At 40.8% G+C, this 14,697-nt stretch overlaps 2 pseudogenes; both read left to right on the top strand.

Annotated features, from left to right (window-relative positions):
- Positions 1–2,251: 2,251 nt before the first annotated feature.
- On the top strand, positions 2,252–5,371 carry LOC105521991 (annotated as a pseudogene).
- Positions 5,372–5,567: 196 nt separating this feature from the next.
- Positions 5,568–6,769, top strand: LOC105521990 (annotated as a pseudogene).
- Positions 6,770–14,697: the final 7,928 nt, after the last annotated feature.

Below are 14,697 nucleotides of genomic sequence, written 5' to 3'. Positions count from 1 at the left end.
CATCATCTGCTCGCTCTCTCCTTCCTAGGTGCTGCCTGCCAACCTGCCTTGAGAAACTGGAAATGAATCAGGGTGTCATCAGCCTCCCTTTGTACATATAGGCATCTCCAATGCCTTGATTTGCATAATAACGAGTAGTGTTTTGCCTACCTACTTCCACACAAACTGCTGATATGGTTAGGATTTGAGAAAGGGGAAGAAGGGAGTTTTGGGTTTTGAGGAGTAGCTGGGACTTGAACAAAGAAGAGGTAGTGATGAACATTCCTGGTGTGAGGGAATTAGAAGGCATATAATAAATTAGGGATTGACAGACTGTCTGTAAAGGTCCAGATAGTAAAGGTTGTAGTCATTGAAGACCTTAAAGTCTGTGTTGCAACTAATCAACTCCATCATTGTAGTGCAAAAGTAACCACAGACACTACAGATATGAATGAATCTGACTATGTTTCAATGACTTTTTTTTTTGAGACAATGTCAGTTGCTCAGGCTGGAGGGCAGTGGCATGATCACAGCTTATTGCAGTCTTGACTTCCCAGGTGTGATCCTCCCACCTCAGCCTTCCAAGTAGCTAGGACTACAGGCACACGCTACCATGCCCGACTAATTTTTGTATCTTTTGTAGAGGTTGGGTTTCACCATGTTGGCCAGGCTGGTCTTCAACTCCTGAACTTCTGGGCTCAAGCTATCCACCCTCCTCAGTCACCCAAAGTGTTGGGATTACAGGCATGAGCCTCTGTGTCCAGCCCAAAATAGTCTTTTGATTCTTTTTTTTCCCCCAAACATTTAAAAGGGCAAAACATTCTTAGCCTTGGCATGAAGGTCCTGGGGCCAACCTAATGACTGCTCTTGACGTGCCCAAGCCAGAGGCCCAGGATCTCCCTGTCCCAGGCAGGGGGTCAACGTGCTGCCTGCAACACTGTTCCCTAGTCACATGGTGACATTCCACCCTCCACTGCCACATCTCTGTGTGAGGAGGCCTTGCCGGGTACTTGGGGACCTCTGTGTGCTGGTGCCTTCCCGCCTCCGTTCCTCTCAGCCCTGACCAGCTCTGTCTTGGAATAGGTAACTACCCTTTATTCGAAAACGTGCAGCAAGCCCTGGGCTGTTCTGAAAACTCAGGCATAGCGTTCTGATTTCTCCACCCACGAAGAGCCCTGGGCTTCCTAAGTCCTTGGGGCAAAACAGCCCCGCAGACTGCTGCCCCCCAGGGCCCAGGTGAACACCCCAGGCAGGGGTGGGGCTGAGGCTGCACCTTGGAACCTACCCTCCACCAGGGTTGTGGTGGGGCCCTCCATGCAGCCTCAGTGGGAACTTGCCTGTCACCTGCGGCCCAGGTGGTGTGACAATGACCTTTGCCCTCCCCCTCCTTCCCACAGGTCCCGCACCTCAGCTGCGAAGAGGGTTGGCGGTGGTGAGTGAGAGGCCGCGCACATGAACAGATGCCCTCCCCACTCCGCGCACCCCCTGGTGGCTCAGGAGAGTCTAGGCTGGGGCACAAATGGGCCTTGGGGTGAGGTCGGAGCCCGGGATCCTCCCTATGTCCAGGGCACCTGCTCTGTCGCTGAAGGCTCTGACAAACTCACAAGCGTCTGGGAAACAGGTGCCCTGCTTCTTTTTCACAGCCTCCTGGTGGCCCCAGGCCTTTGTTAGGAAGGCTCTGCCAACCTGCACATCTAGGTCCCAAGTAAACACCGAGGACTCAGAACTCCAGACATCAGGCCCCATGTGAAAATCCAGGTCCCAGGAAGTCCTCAGTCACCAGGAAACACTCAGGCCTCAGCTAGATATCTGGTCCCAAGTTGACACGCAGGCCTCAGGTGAACACCAGGCACTAAGAAAACATCAGGCCCCAGCTGAGATCAACCCCTTGGTGGTCACCCAAACCCGACCTAAATACCAAGCCCCAAGTTTACATAGGGCCCCAGGTCACATCAGGCTCCAGGTAGACACTGGACTCTAAGCAGACTTTAGGCCCCAGGTTCACAGCCACACCTCAGAACACCTCACCCCAGGTAGCTGTAAGACTCCATCCAGACCCCAGTACCCAGCTAGAGAATCTAGGCCCCACTGCACATCAGCTTCCAGGTAAACACCAAGCCCCACTTGGGTATCTAATCCACAGGGGGACATCAGGCAACAGGGTGGCACACAGGCCCCACATAGATGCCTACACCACAGGTGAACGTGAGGCCCTAGGTATATAACCAGTCCCCAGGTGACTATCAGGCCCTGGGTGAACACCGGGTCCTCGATGAACATTGGGACCCAAGTGGATACCCAGGCACCTGGAAACATCAGGCTCCAGGTGGACACCAGGATCCATGTGGACAACCAGGTTCAGAGGTTCCACATAAACACCCAGTTTTCAAGTGGGTATTGAGCCCCCAGGTGTACACACCAGTCCCTCAAATATTGAAAGGTCACATACTCTCTGGCCAAATGCAATACAGTCATCTCCTCCAAAAATATGTATTTGGGAACCTGAAAAGTACACTTCTCAATCAATCTCAAGTAAAGAAGCTCTTAATAGAAGGCCAAAGACACACTGAAAGAACCAACCATGAAACTTCCGCATCCAACGCGAGCGCAGTACTGCTCAACTAGCCCCAGAGCAGGACCTGCCACAGGCTTTGCATGGAGGACACGCAGATTAGAAGGGAAGAATGGAAATGTGGGACCTGGGATTGCGATAAAAGAAAAGAGGAAAAGGCAACCATGTGTACCAAGAAACCCAAGAAAGGGTGACATGGAGAAATAACTAACCCAGGCCCGGTTTCCAAAGAAACATTAGAAACCACACTGCAAAATGAAGTGGCAGGCCGAATCAAGTCAGCGTCTGTGTAGATTTTCAAGTGTGGGTCTCTCCCAGACGGCTTAAATGCCTACAAATTGCAAAGGCCACCCTGAACATGTCCGACCCACCTTGCAGAAATTCACCACTGGGAAAAGATACAGAAACCAGTGCAGTTCCAGAACTTACCTTGGAGAAGCTTCCTGCAGTCCCTGGGCATCACTGGCTGGCTCTGCGGCTTTCCAGGAGGGCCCGTGGCCTCGGCACAGCCCCCTCCCTCAGCTCTGGTGCGTGGCCGCTGATGACCTGAGCAGCCTGGGCCGGGATCCTGGCCCTCTCAAGGAGCTACCCTGCGTGCTCACAAATGGTCCTGGCGGCTGGCAGTGTGGTCCTCTCACTGTTGGGCACCAACAGTCTGGCGGGGCACAGCTCCGGGACCCCAACGTCAGCACCCGGCTGAGATCTTCATGCCATGGGCAAAGCACTAGGGGCAACTTACCCAGGAACCACTTGAGCCACGATGGCGCCTTCCTCACAGCCTGTGTGGGAGGGTGAGAGGCTGATGTCCTGGATGATGAGGGGCGGGGTCAGGGAAACTCCCCACCCATTCTCCCCAGGAAGAGGGCAGGTGCATGGGAGCACACCCCCTGCAGGGTGTATTAACCGCTTGCCTGATGTATAGTTTGCAAATACTTTCTACCATTATCTGGATTGTTTCTTCATTCTACTGATTGCTTCTTCTGCTTTGCATAAGCTTTTAAGTTTAATGTAATTACATCTGTCTGTTTTTGCTTTTGTTGCTTGTACTTTTGATGTCTGTTTGATAATTCCTTGTCCTAACCAATTTCATTAAGCATTTATCCTATGTTTTCTTCTCTAGTACTTTCATAGTTTCAGGTCCTACATTTAAATCTTTATTTTGAGTTGATTTTTGTTTATGATAATTGTCTAGATTTATTCTACATGTGGGTGTTGGGTATTTCCCAGCACAGTTTATTTATTGCCCTTCTAGAAGGTGTGTTCTTGATGCCTAGGTTAAAAATGAGTTGACTGTAAATGTGTGAATTTATTTCTGAGTTCTCTATTCTGTTTGATTTATGTCTGTCATTTTTCTGTCTGTCTCTGTCTCTCCCCTGCCCCCGCTGCCCGTGGATGGAGTTAATTCTCCATCCAGTTTTCCACATTGGTTACTTACTACCACCGGTTCGAGGCCATTTTCATTTATATTACCCGATCATTTTATTCATTGTCACATTTCTAACAGTATATGCTGTTTCCAAAGCATACCATGTGAACAGTTTAAAATTCTCAAACTATAATTCTTCGTTGAAGCATTTGTAAGTTTCACACAAGCCCTCATATGATCTGTGTTTTGATTTTTAAATCATCTCTTCTATTTTATTTATATTTACTTTTCTTGTGAGATTTAATCTTATACAAACTTTATAGATAGAAAGATGTTGGGAAACTATCATATGGTCTGTTACGTTCATTGTGTTATTTTAATAGGCCAAATTCATTGATGAAAAGAGAAATCTTGATAGTTTTTTAATTATGTAGGATGCTTGATATTTTATCAGAAAACTATGTTGAAAATTGCATCGTTATGTATAGAGTGGCATGGATTCAACTTTGTATGCATGAATTCTATTTGTAATGTTTGAATAGTGGATTACAGTTTTAACATGCTTTCATTTCATTTGGTCCTGTTAGGTAAGCAAAGGACCTTGTGTGTTGGAAAAGAATTACTTTGGTGCAGCTGCCCGAGAGGAGCTGGGGGAGGACGTTGGCCCGCGATGCTCGTCGCAGACAATGTGGCTGCGATGTCCGCGAGCCAGGCGAGTGCCGCGGCGACAGCGGCGGGACTTCTCACGCGGCAGGGCGACCTGGGCTTCGGCCTCCCTCCGGTTCCCTGGAAGCGGGCCCGCGGCCAGCGCCTGAGCAGCAGCAGAGATGGAGGCTTCAGTGCCTGTCTCTCTTCCCCGTCAGCCTGAGCCAGGGGAGGCCAGGCGGCCCAGGTGTCTGGAGCGGGGCTCCGTGCCCGAGAATAAGAATTTTTTTCACCAGAACATGGAGACTGTTCAATCACCAGGAGCACAAAGTTTTCATTGTTGGGCTGGATAATGCAGGGAAAACTACTCATTCTTTACCAGTTTTCTGTGAATGAAGTTGTACATACATCTCCTACAAGAGGAAGTCATGTAGAAGAGATAGCGATTAATAATACACGTTTCCTAATGTGGGATATTGGTGGCCAAGAATCTTTTCATTCTTTCTGAAACACGTACTATATTAACACAGTTTGTAATAGTTGTTGTGGACAGTACAGATAGAGGATTTCTGTAACTAGAGAAGAACTCTAAAATGTTAGCGCGAGAAGACCTAAGAAAAGCTAGATTGCTGAGATTTGCTAATAAACAAGATGTTAAAGAATGTATGACCGTAGCAGAAATTGCCCAGTTTTTGAAGCTACCTTCTATTAAAGATCACCAGCGGCATATCCAGGCATGATGTGCTCTAACTGCCCAGGGATTGTGCCAAAGACTTGAATGGATGATGTCACCAGTTTAGATTAGATGATCTCTACTGACCTCATAGACTTTGTATAAATGAAGTGCTGGACTTTACCTGAAAGCGGCAAAAATTAGTGGTTTAGATATATTTATAATAAACTGATATAAATTTTCTCTATAGGAGGACAAATTAAGACCACTTATTTGGAAGCAAAGATGGAGAGGGAGGAGGGAGAAGAGAAAATGGCCCAGCGGTGGCGGCTCTCCCCCTGGCGGACGATGGACAGCCAGGACAGGAAGGTGGTGGTGTGCGACAACAGCACCGGGTTTGTGAAGTGTGGATATGCAGGCTCTAACTTTCCAGAACACATCTTCCCAGCTTTGGTTGGAAGACCTGTTTCCAGATCAACACCAAAGTGGGAAACATTGAACAAGGATCTTACGGTTGGTGATGAGGTAAGTGAATTACGATCAATGTTAGAAGTTAACTACCCTATGGGAAATGGCATAGTACGAAATTGGGATGACATGAAACACCTGTGGGACTACACGTTTGGACCAGAGAAACTTAATACAGATACCAGAAATTGTAAAATCTTGCTCACAGAACCTCCTATGGACCCAACCAAAGAGAGGACTGTAGGGGTAATGTTTGAAACTTAGCAGTTTTCTGGTGTATATGCAGGCATCCAGATAGTTCTGACTTTGTACGCTCAAGGTTTATTGACTGATGTAGCGGTAGACTCTGGAGATGGTGTGACTCATATTTGCCCAATCTGTGAAGCTTTTTCTCTCCCTCATCTTACCAGGAGACTGGGTATTGCTGGGAGGGATATAACTAGACAGCATGTTGCTTCTATTGCGAAGATGTGCCTTAAACCACCCTGCTGATTTTGAAACGTTCGCATGATTAAAGAAAAGCTGCGTTACGTGGGATATAATACTGAGCAAGAGCAGAAACTGGCCTTAGAAACCAAAGTATTGGTTGAATCAGATACACTCCCAGATGGACATATCTTCGAAGTTGGGGGAGAGAGATTTGAAGCACCAGAAATTTTATTAGATCAATGTTGAAGGAGCTGGTGTTGCTGAATTGCTTTTTAGCACAATTCAGGCAGCTGACACTGATACCAGATCTGAATCCTACAAATACATTGTGCTTTCTGGAGGGTCTGCTATGTATCGTGGCCTGCCCTCACCGTTGGAACGAGAACTTAAACAGCTTTACTTAGAATGAGTTTTAAAGGGTGATGTGGAAAAACTTTCTAAATTTGAGATCTGCATTGAAGACCCACCCCGCAGAAAGCACATGGTACTCCTGGGTGGTGCAGTTCTAGCAGATACCATGAAAGACAAAGACAACTTTTGGATGACCCGACAAGAGTACCAGGAAAAGGGTGCCCGTGTGCTGGAGAAACTTGCTGTGACTGTTGGAAAAACTCCAAAGCTTGTTCCCATCATACCCGTAATGCTTTCTTTTGTCCTTTATTGCCAATCTTTGAACTTATTCAACTCCAGGACATGGTAGAGGCCCCTCTCTGCCTTTTAGACTGGAAAGGTCAAGTTTTATTCTGGTGTCTTGGGGAAGCTTTGTTAAATTTTTGTTAATGTGGATAAATCTGAGTTTCATTCAACTGCTTCCCTACATAGACAAGAGAGCTAAGGGTCCTGTCTGCGGCTTTGTTTCTTCAAAGTGGGCATTTAGATCATTCCTGTAGGCTTCCTATTTTCACTTTACTGCTCTAATGCTGCTAGTTGTATCTTTAGCACACTAGGTAGTATGCCTTTATTAGCATAAGAAAAAAAACAGGAGCTTTTACATATTACTGAGATGGGGGGTGGTTCGGGATGGGTGGGCAGCTGCTGAACCCTTTAGGGCATTTCCTCTGCAGTGTGGCACTTTCAACTGTACTACTGCGGCTTTAAGAACCTTAAAGCTTCTCCTGTGAACATCTTAGGGAAATGTTAGGTTCAAAACGAAAATGTTTTGGGTGGTTTTTGTTGGGGTGGGGGGGTAACAGTGGGTGGTCTTCTGATTTTTATTTTTGAGTTTTTCTCTCTGGAGTACATAGAGGAACTTTATTTACTGTACTTTGATTTGGCAGGTTTTCTTCTTGTGCTCTGCCTGGAGCTGTTTCCATGTGATATAAAAAGCACAAGTGTAGTATTCCATTACTGTGTGGCTTAGGGATTTACGTGTTTTTAAAAATCAACTGTTAGCTGGAACTAGACTTCCTACAATCTATCAGTGGAAAAGTAACATTTAAAAATCATTTTGGTAATTCAAATTACAGATTTAAAAGTGCTTACGATCTGGTGTTTTGTTAATGCTTCTGTTTATCCCAGAAGCATTAAGGTGACATTGCCAAGTGTCATTCTTGCAAATTATTCTTTTATGTAACTGACCAGTGCTTAATAAAAGAAGCAGATACTTACAAGTAATTACTGACAGTAGGTTATAATTGGTTTAAAAATAACGTTGGAATACGGGACTTGTTGCTAGTTGCGTAATTTTCATTAGTTTTTTTGGTTTGTTTTGGTTTGAAAACTGGAAGTAGAGTAAAATTTGACTGTTTTAAATGTTGGCCAGAAAAAAAAAAATCAAGATTTAAATTTTTTATTTGTACTAAAAAACTAATCATAACTGTTAATTCTCAGCCATCTTTGAAATTTCAAAGAAGAGTCTTTGGTATTTTGTAAATGTTAGCAGACTTTCCTACCAGTGTCAGAAAATCCTATTTATGAATCCTGTAGGTATTCCTTGGTATCTGAAAAAAATATGAAATAGTACTCATATATGAGTTATTTCTAAGTTTGAAAAATAAAAAGAAATTGTATCACACTAATTATAAAATACAGGTTCTGGAAAAAATATTTTTCTTCATTTTAAAAATTTTGTTAACTAATAATGGCTTTGAAAGAAGAGGCTTAATTTGGGGGTGACTAAAATCAAAGACATTATTGACTTGAGGGTCTCTGTTTAGTAAGAATACATAATTAGCTTAAATAAGTAGCAAAAGGTTAGTTTTAATTGTGTGGCTTCTGTTAATATTGTGTTTTTTGTCGGTTTTACCTCAATTTGAACAGATAAGTTTTCCTGCATGTTGGACATGCCTCAGAACACATGAATAGCCCATAGTAGATCTTGGGAATATGGATTTTAGAGTCACTTTGGAATAAGTTCTTATATAAATACCCCCAGCCTTTTGAGAACGGGACTTGTTAAAGGACGTGTATGTAAGGCCAGCACCTACTGGCAGTTGGGTTCAAGGAAATGGGGTTGACTTGGCCTTTGGTCCTTTGAACATAATTTTAAAATATGGGAGTAGAAAACAACAAAGAATGGAATGGACTCCTAAAACAATGAAAGAGCATTTATCATTTGTCCCTTGAATGTAGAATCTGTTTTTGATTTAATAATTCTGGTAAATGTGACAGTTAAAATGGTGTATTATGTATATATATATATAGTAATTTAGAAATTCTATTTTATAATGTTACTATTTCAATAATGCATTTGAATTTGGGATTTGGGTGAAGTATTACGTTTCACTGGAGTTGTTGTCAAGTATGAATCCCTCAGGGAAAAAAAAGTTCTGTTGTTAAAAAGCAATCTGATTCTTAGCCCCTGAAACTATTGTTACTTAAATTTCCAGTAATTGGCCGGGCGCCATGGCTCAAGCCTTTAATCCCAGCACTTTGGGAGGCCAAGATGGGCGGATCACGAGGTCAGGAGATCAAGACCATCCTGGCTAACACGGTGAAACCCCGTCTCTACTAAAAACTACCCAGGCGAGGTGGCAGGCGCCTGTAGTCCCAGCTACTCCGGAGGCTGAGGCAGGAGAATGACGGGAACCCGGGAGGCGGAGCTTGCAGTGAGCTGAGATCCGGCCACTGCACTCCAGCCTCGGTGACAGAGCGAAAAAAAAAAAAAAAAAATTTCCAGTAATTACAAATTAAAAATTTTTAAATTAGAATTGCCAATACTTTGACCTTTGAGAAGGGCTTCTTAGAAATACGTTTAGTAATGTCCCCAAGAGTTAGTCTTACATTTAAACTTTTTTCTTTAAAACATGGTATTGATTGTTCACTTTTACACAGTTCTGAGTACTGTTAGTATCTGGAAAGTATCTTGAGATACTTTCTCAAGATACTTTCTCAAGACTGTTGGAAAGCTCAACAGTCTAAATTTAACATGAAATACTTCTTTTTGATTCAGAAAATAAAATCCGATTTTTTCAAAGTCAAAAAAAAAGCAAAGATGAAGTCTCACCTTCCAATTTGCCTTCTTGTTAGTTTTTTCCAAAGTAAGTTATTAAAGCTGTGATATTTTTCTCATCATGAATCCTCTGAGGGCATTGTGTAGCCTGTGGTAAGTACAAAGGGAGAGGAAGACATTTTGAATTTTAAGAACTTTATTATCAGTATAACTCTCCCTAGTTGAATGTTGTTTTCTTCTTGTTCCATTAAGTCAAAATACAAATCAGCACAGATACTCAGTTTTCAATATTTTAAAATGTGATGTTACTTACGAAAAGTATCTTGGTTAAGGTTGTGTGTGTATTCTGTATATACCTCAATTTCAAGTTAATGGCATTGATTTATGTTCTAAAAAAATATATATTAATAATAATCTTTGTTATAACCATAATGAGATAAGTACTGGCATTGGTGTTCAGTGCCATTTTATACTTTCTCCCTATGTTCTCTGTATTGTACTAACCAACCTCCCAAATCATTGAGTTGTTTGTTTAAAAAAAAGAAAAAAGAAAGAAAAGGAAATAATCTGACATTGTAATAATCTGACATTGTGTATCGATTTTTTGTTGTTGACCAAAATCACACACATGGAAACATGTAATTCAACAGAGTGAAATAGCGATCAGATTCTTGGCTTAGTATTACTAATGGGCAGGATTGTACAACGAGCAGCTGTCAGATTATTCCTTTGTGTTTCGTATGGCATCTAAGTTACTGAATAAATTATTAATCCATTAATCATGGAATCAAATTATGATTGAAATTATTAAATGAATGCTCAACATTAATCAAAAACTGCTGTTTGAAACATGTCTACCCAGAAAAGTAACATTCTATAAATATTATTAAACAACTTAGGTATATGATTTTTAAGTATTCAATTATATGTCAAGCAGTTAAAGTGAATTCCAGAGTAAAAGTAAGCCATGTTTCTGAGCAACATTAATAATTCCTTAATTTGCAAATTTTTTCTTTCTTATTTGGTACTTGGAATATAGTGTGAGATTTTTTATTTCTAAATTTTGTTGCATCTTCTATTACATAAATGCATTGTTTGACAGCTATAAAATGCAAGTGTTTTTTGAATGATTTTAAGAATTTGGCTTAAAAATTGATTGACACAATGTATTATTTGTACTAAGAAGCAACTTGACCCAGAACACCCTTTATGTTTGCTTAGGGTATTTTTCTTCAGTGCCTGAAACTCAAAGGTATTCCTGTCACAGCTGGAAACAAACTTATCCTAAATGTGTTAAAACATAATCTTGGGTACTCTATTTGTGTATCTTTCATGCCTTGAAAATCTGAAGGTTAATCCAAGCTCACATTTTAGCATATTTGAGGAAGAAAAAAAACTACTTTTAGTAGCAGCCTTTTAAATTTCATGAAGATTTTGGTGAGGAATAATAGTATATACTTAAGTATTGACAAAACTTTGAAAGTTTCTTTCTATAAAATGGGAAATACTCAATATCTAAACCCAGGTCAGGCAGGGAGATCAGTTTGTAACATTGTATGTTTTGTATTTATAATGCTCAAAATGCAAGCGTAACATTTAATCTTTGTCCACATGGTTTTAGGAAAGTAAATCTTAAATTACCAAGCTTTTCTCATGTGTTCTCATACTTTCTCAAATTACCATAAAGAATTACTTGTTATCTATTGAAAAATCCCCTTCACTCAAATCTGTATTACGGTTTCACCAGACAAATATTCTGTGATGTAGTCCAGAAAATCCACACCTTTTGTCCTTTTTAATTTTTTATTTGAATAAACATGTGCTTAGTCCCTTGGATTGCTGCCACATCAGTTTAACACGGTATCAGCACATTCCCATGTCATCAAGGTGTTGGCTCAGATTTATTCTTCATTGGATGTTTAAGGCTTGCACTACCTTGTTACAGTTGGTTTAATGTTACATGACACCATGAGAAGATGTGGAGTTTTATACCACATTTATAAAACATGAATTTGTTTTCTACCCTTCAAGGTAAACATGAAAAATAAGGTGGTATCTGTGTACCTGTATATAAATCCAAAATTATAGTTGAGAAAAAAGAAACTGATATATGAAAATGTCAAAAAAAATTACTTTGGTGCAAGAAAGAAGGTGAATTGATGATTAGGACTTCTGATAAGTTAGCAAATTGGATACTGTATTCAAATCTTGGATTCAATATTGGGCTGACAATAGTACTATTTTAAGGTTTCTATGAGGACTAAGTGAGAGAACTTACTAAAAATGCATTCAATATATGTTTATTATGTCATTGTCTCTTTACCCTCTTTGTGGAGTTTATGAATCAAGTCTCACAGAAGATTAAATCACTTGTCAAATGTAACCTATTTCAGAATCCCCGAGGACTTATGCTTTTTATTCTAAAAACTGTTTTGTAAAATGTGGAATAAATGACCAGTGCCATTGTCTAGTCCAATTTGTTTATTTTACATCAGAGAAATCTGAGTCACAGAAGGCTTACTGTATCAGCCCATGGCCAGGCCATTAGGTTTTGAGTAGGTCGGAAATTGTGATGATGCCTACTTTTGTATTTTGAGATGTATTGATATTGTGAGTACAAAAATGATGATTTCATAGCAGAGTGTGGTAATCCAGCAAAATGCATTATAATTGTAAATATTGAAGAATATTACTGATTAAGTTTTTGTTTTGTTTTAATCTATGAGAAATATTGCATCTTAAATTTGCCGTGTTTAAAAATGTATGCATATATACTCAAACATTTATTTTTTTCTCCTCTGAATAGCATCAGGTCATCTAACACAGGTGCTGTTCAGAGGAGAAACAAATAAATGTTTGAGTGAATGAATATTTCTACAAGATTAATATTTTAATACAATTTCTGAAATTAAAGAAAACAGTGTTACGTAGATTAAGCCATGCTTTCCGTAACGATTAACCTGTATGCTTACGTTTCAAAGCAGAGAACCAAAACAAGATGAAAGCTGTTTGTTCTTGGCCGTGTATGACTAATCAATCTAAGTGCTAGATGCCTTTTCTAGCGTTCATTAACCTTATCCTTTTATAAAAATTTCTATGAGATGAACTGATAATTTGGAGCCTGTTACTTGCACAAAAGCGACACTTCTTGCCCTGTTGAAAGAACTAGACATGCAGTTATGTGAAAAGTAAAATAACCTAATATGTCTTTACAGAAAATGTATTCTGAGAAGAAACAATGTTTTGAATTAATGGTAAATTATTGAAGTATTCACCAGCTTTTCAGTTAAGCAGTAAACAATACATTAGAATTGTTTTTGTTTATAATACAAATTTACAAATAATCATATGTGGGAAGAGTTATAGAAGGCACATTAATTAAGTAGTTAAGTAGACCAACAATTGTGATATGAAAAGTATTTTACAATGTATATTTACTAGTCAAAATACTGCCTTTTAACTTATTATTCCAAACATAATTTGATACAATAGAGCAAATTTAGAGGAAAGAGCTTTATTCATATAATAAGACTTCTTCAAGGAATTTTTATAAGAATCATTAGGGATATTTTTGAAACTATTTTAAAAATTATTAATAGTTGTGTTAAAATACTCATAAAATGAAATTTATCATGTTAATGTTTAAGCGCACCATTCAGCATTGTTAAGCCTATTAATGGCACTGTGCGCTCAGTCTCCAGAGCTCTTTTCATCCTGCAAAACAGACTCTGAACTCGTTGTACAACTGTTCATTCCCTTCCCACCCTCAGCTCCTGCCAATCACCATTCTTTCTGTCTCTAACTTTAGGTACCCCATGTTTAAGTGGAATTGTACAGTATGTGTCTTTTTGTGACTGGTTTAACATAGCATAATGTATCTCATGTTGTTGGATGTGTATTTTTGTCCTTTATAGCTGAGTGACATGCCATTACTATGTTTTTTTTCTTTCTCTTTGAGATGAAGTCTCTGTTGCCCAGGCTGGAGTGTAGTGGCACAATCTCAGCTCACGGAAAGCTCCGCCTCCCAGATTCACACCTTTCTCCTGCCTCAGCCTCCCAAGTAGCTGGGACTACAGGTTCTCGCTACCATGCCCAGCTAATTTTTTGTATTTTTAGTAGAGATGGCGTTTCACTGTGTTAGCCAGGATGGTCTCGATCTCCTGACCTCTTGACCCACCCGCCTCGGCGGCTGAGGTGGGGATCACCTGAGGTCAGGAGTTCAAGACCAGCCTGGCGAACATGGCGAAACCCCACCTCTACTAAAAATACAAAGTTAGCCGGGCATGGTGATAATCACAGCTACTTGGGAGGCTGAGGCAGGAGAATTGCTTGAACTCAGGAGGCAGAGGTTACAGTGAGCCGGGATTATGCCACTGCACTCCAGCCTGGGTGACAGAGTGCAACCCCATCTTAAAAAAAAAATAAAAATAAAAAATCAATATAACTCACCACATTGTAAACTAAAACAGAAAAGCCATATGATCTTCTCAATACACACAGAAAAACACTCAACAAAACCCAACATTCCTTCCTGATTTAAAAAAATACAAAACTCCACAGAGGAGAAACTACTAAACTTGATAAACGGCATATATGAAATATGATACTTAATGACATAAGACTGGAATATTTTCCCCATAGGATCAAAAATGAGACAAGGAAATCCACTCTTATCACGATTGAAACTGCCTTTGCAAAATTATGACTGAGACAGTGAGAGATCTAACTTAACCCCATCTTGCTTTCTAACCTCCACGATGTCCTTGCTCATTCCTGGGTGTAGACTGAACTAACTTCAGGAGAAACTTAGTTTATAGTTTAAAACAAAGACGGTAACAGCCCTTTCCCAAAGCAGACCTCCTTCTTGCCTGGGCACTAGATTGCCTTCATAGGACTAACATTAGCCACAAGAGTAGAAATTATGGTTTAGGAGCCATGCAGCTGAAGGCTACAAGATTCTGACCCTCCCTAAACTGCTCCTAAGATCAGTGTTGGAGAAATTTTGCAGACCCTGCACTTGATGGATCAGCTGGCACCATCCAGATGGATTAACTGGCTCATCTGATCTTGTGGCCCCCCACCCAGGAACTGACTGAGTGCTAGAAGACAGTTTCAACTCCCTTTGATTTCATCCCTAACCAATCAGCACTCTTGGCCCATTGGCTTCCCCCAAC

Source organism: Colobus angolensis, unplaced genomic scaffold (genome assembly GCF_000951035.1).
Source record: "Colobus angolensis palliatus isolate OR3802 unplaced genomic scaffold, Cang.pa_1.0 Scaffold415, whole genome shotgun sequence".
Lineage (NCBI taxonomy): Eukaryota > Metazoa > Chordata > Mammalia > Primates > Cercopithecidae > Colobus > Colobus angolensis.
Note: the sequence above shows the minus strand (reverse complement) of the source record. Positions and strands in the feature narration are given on the sequence as shown.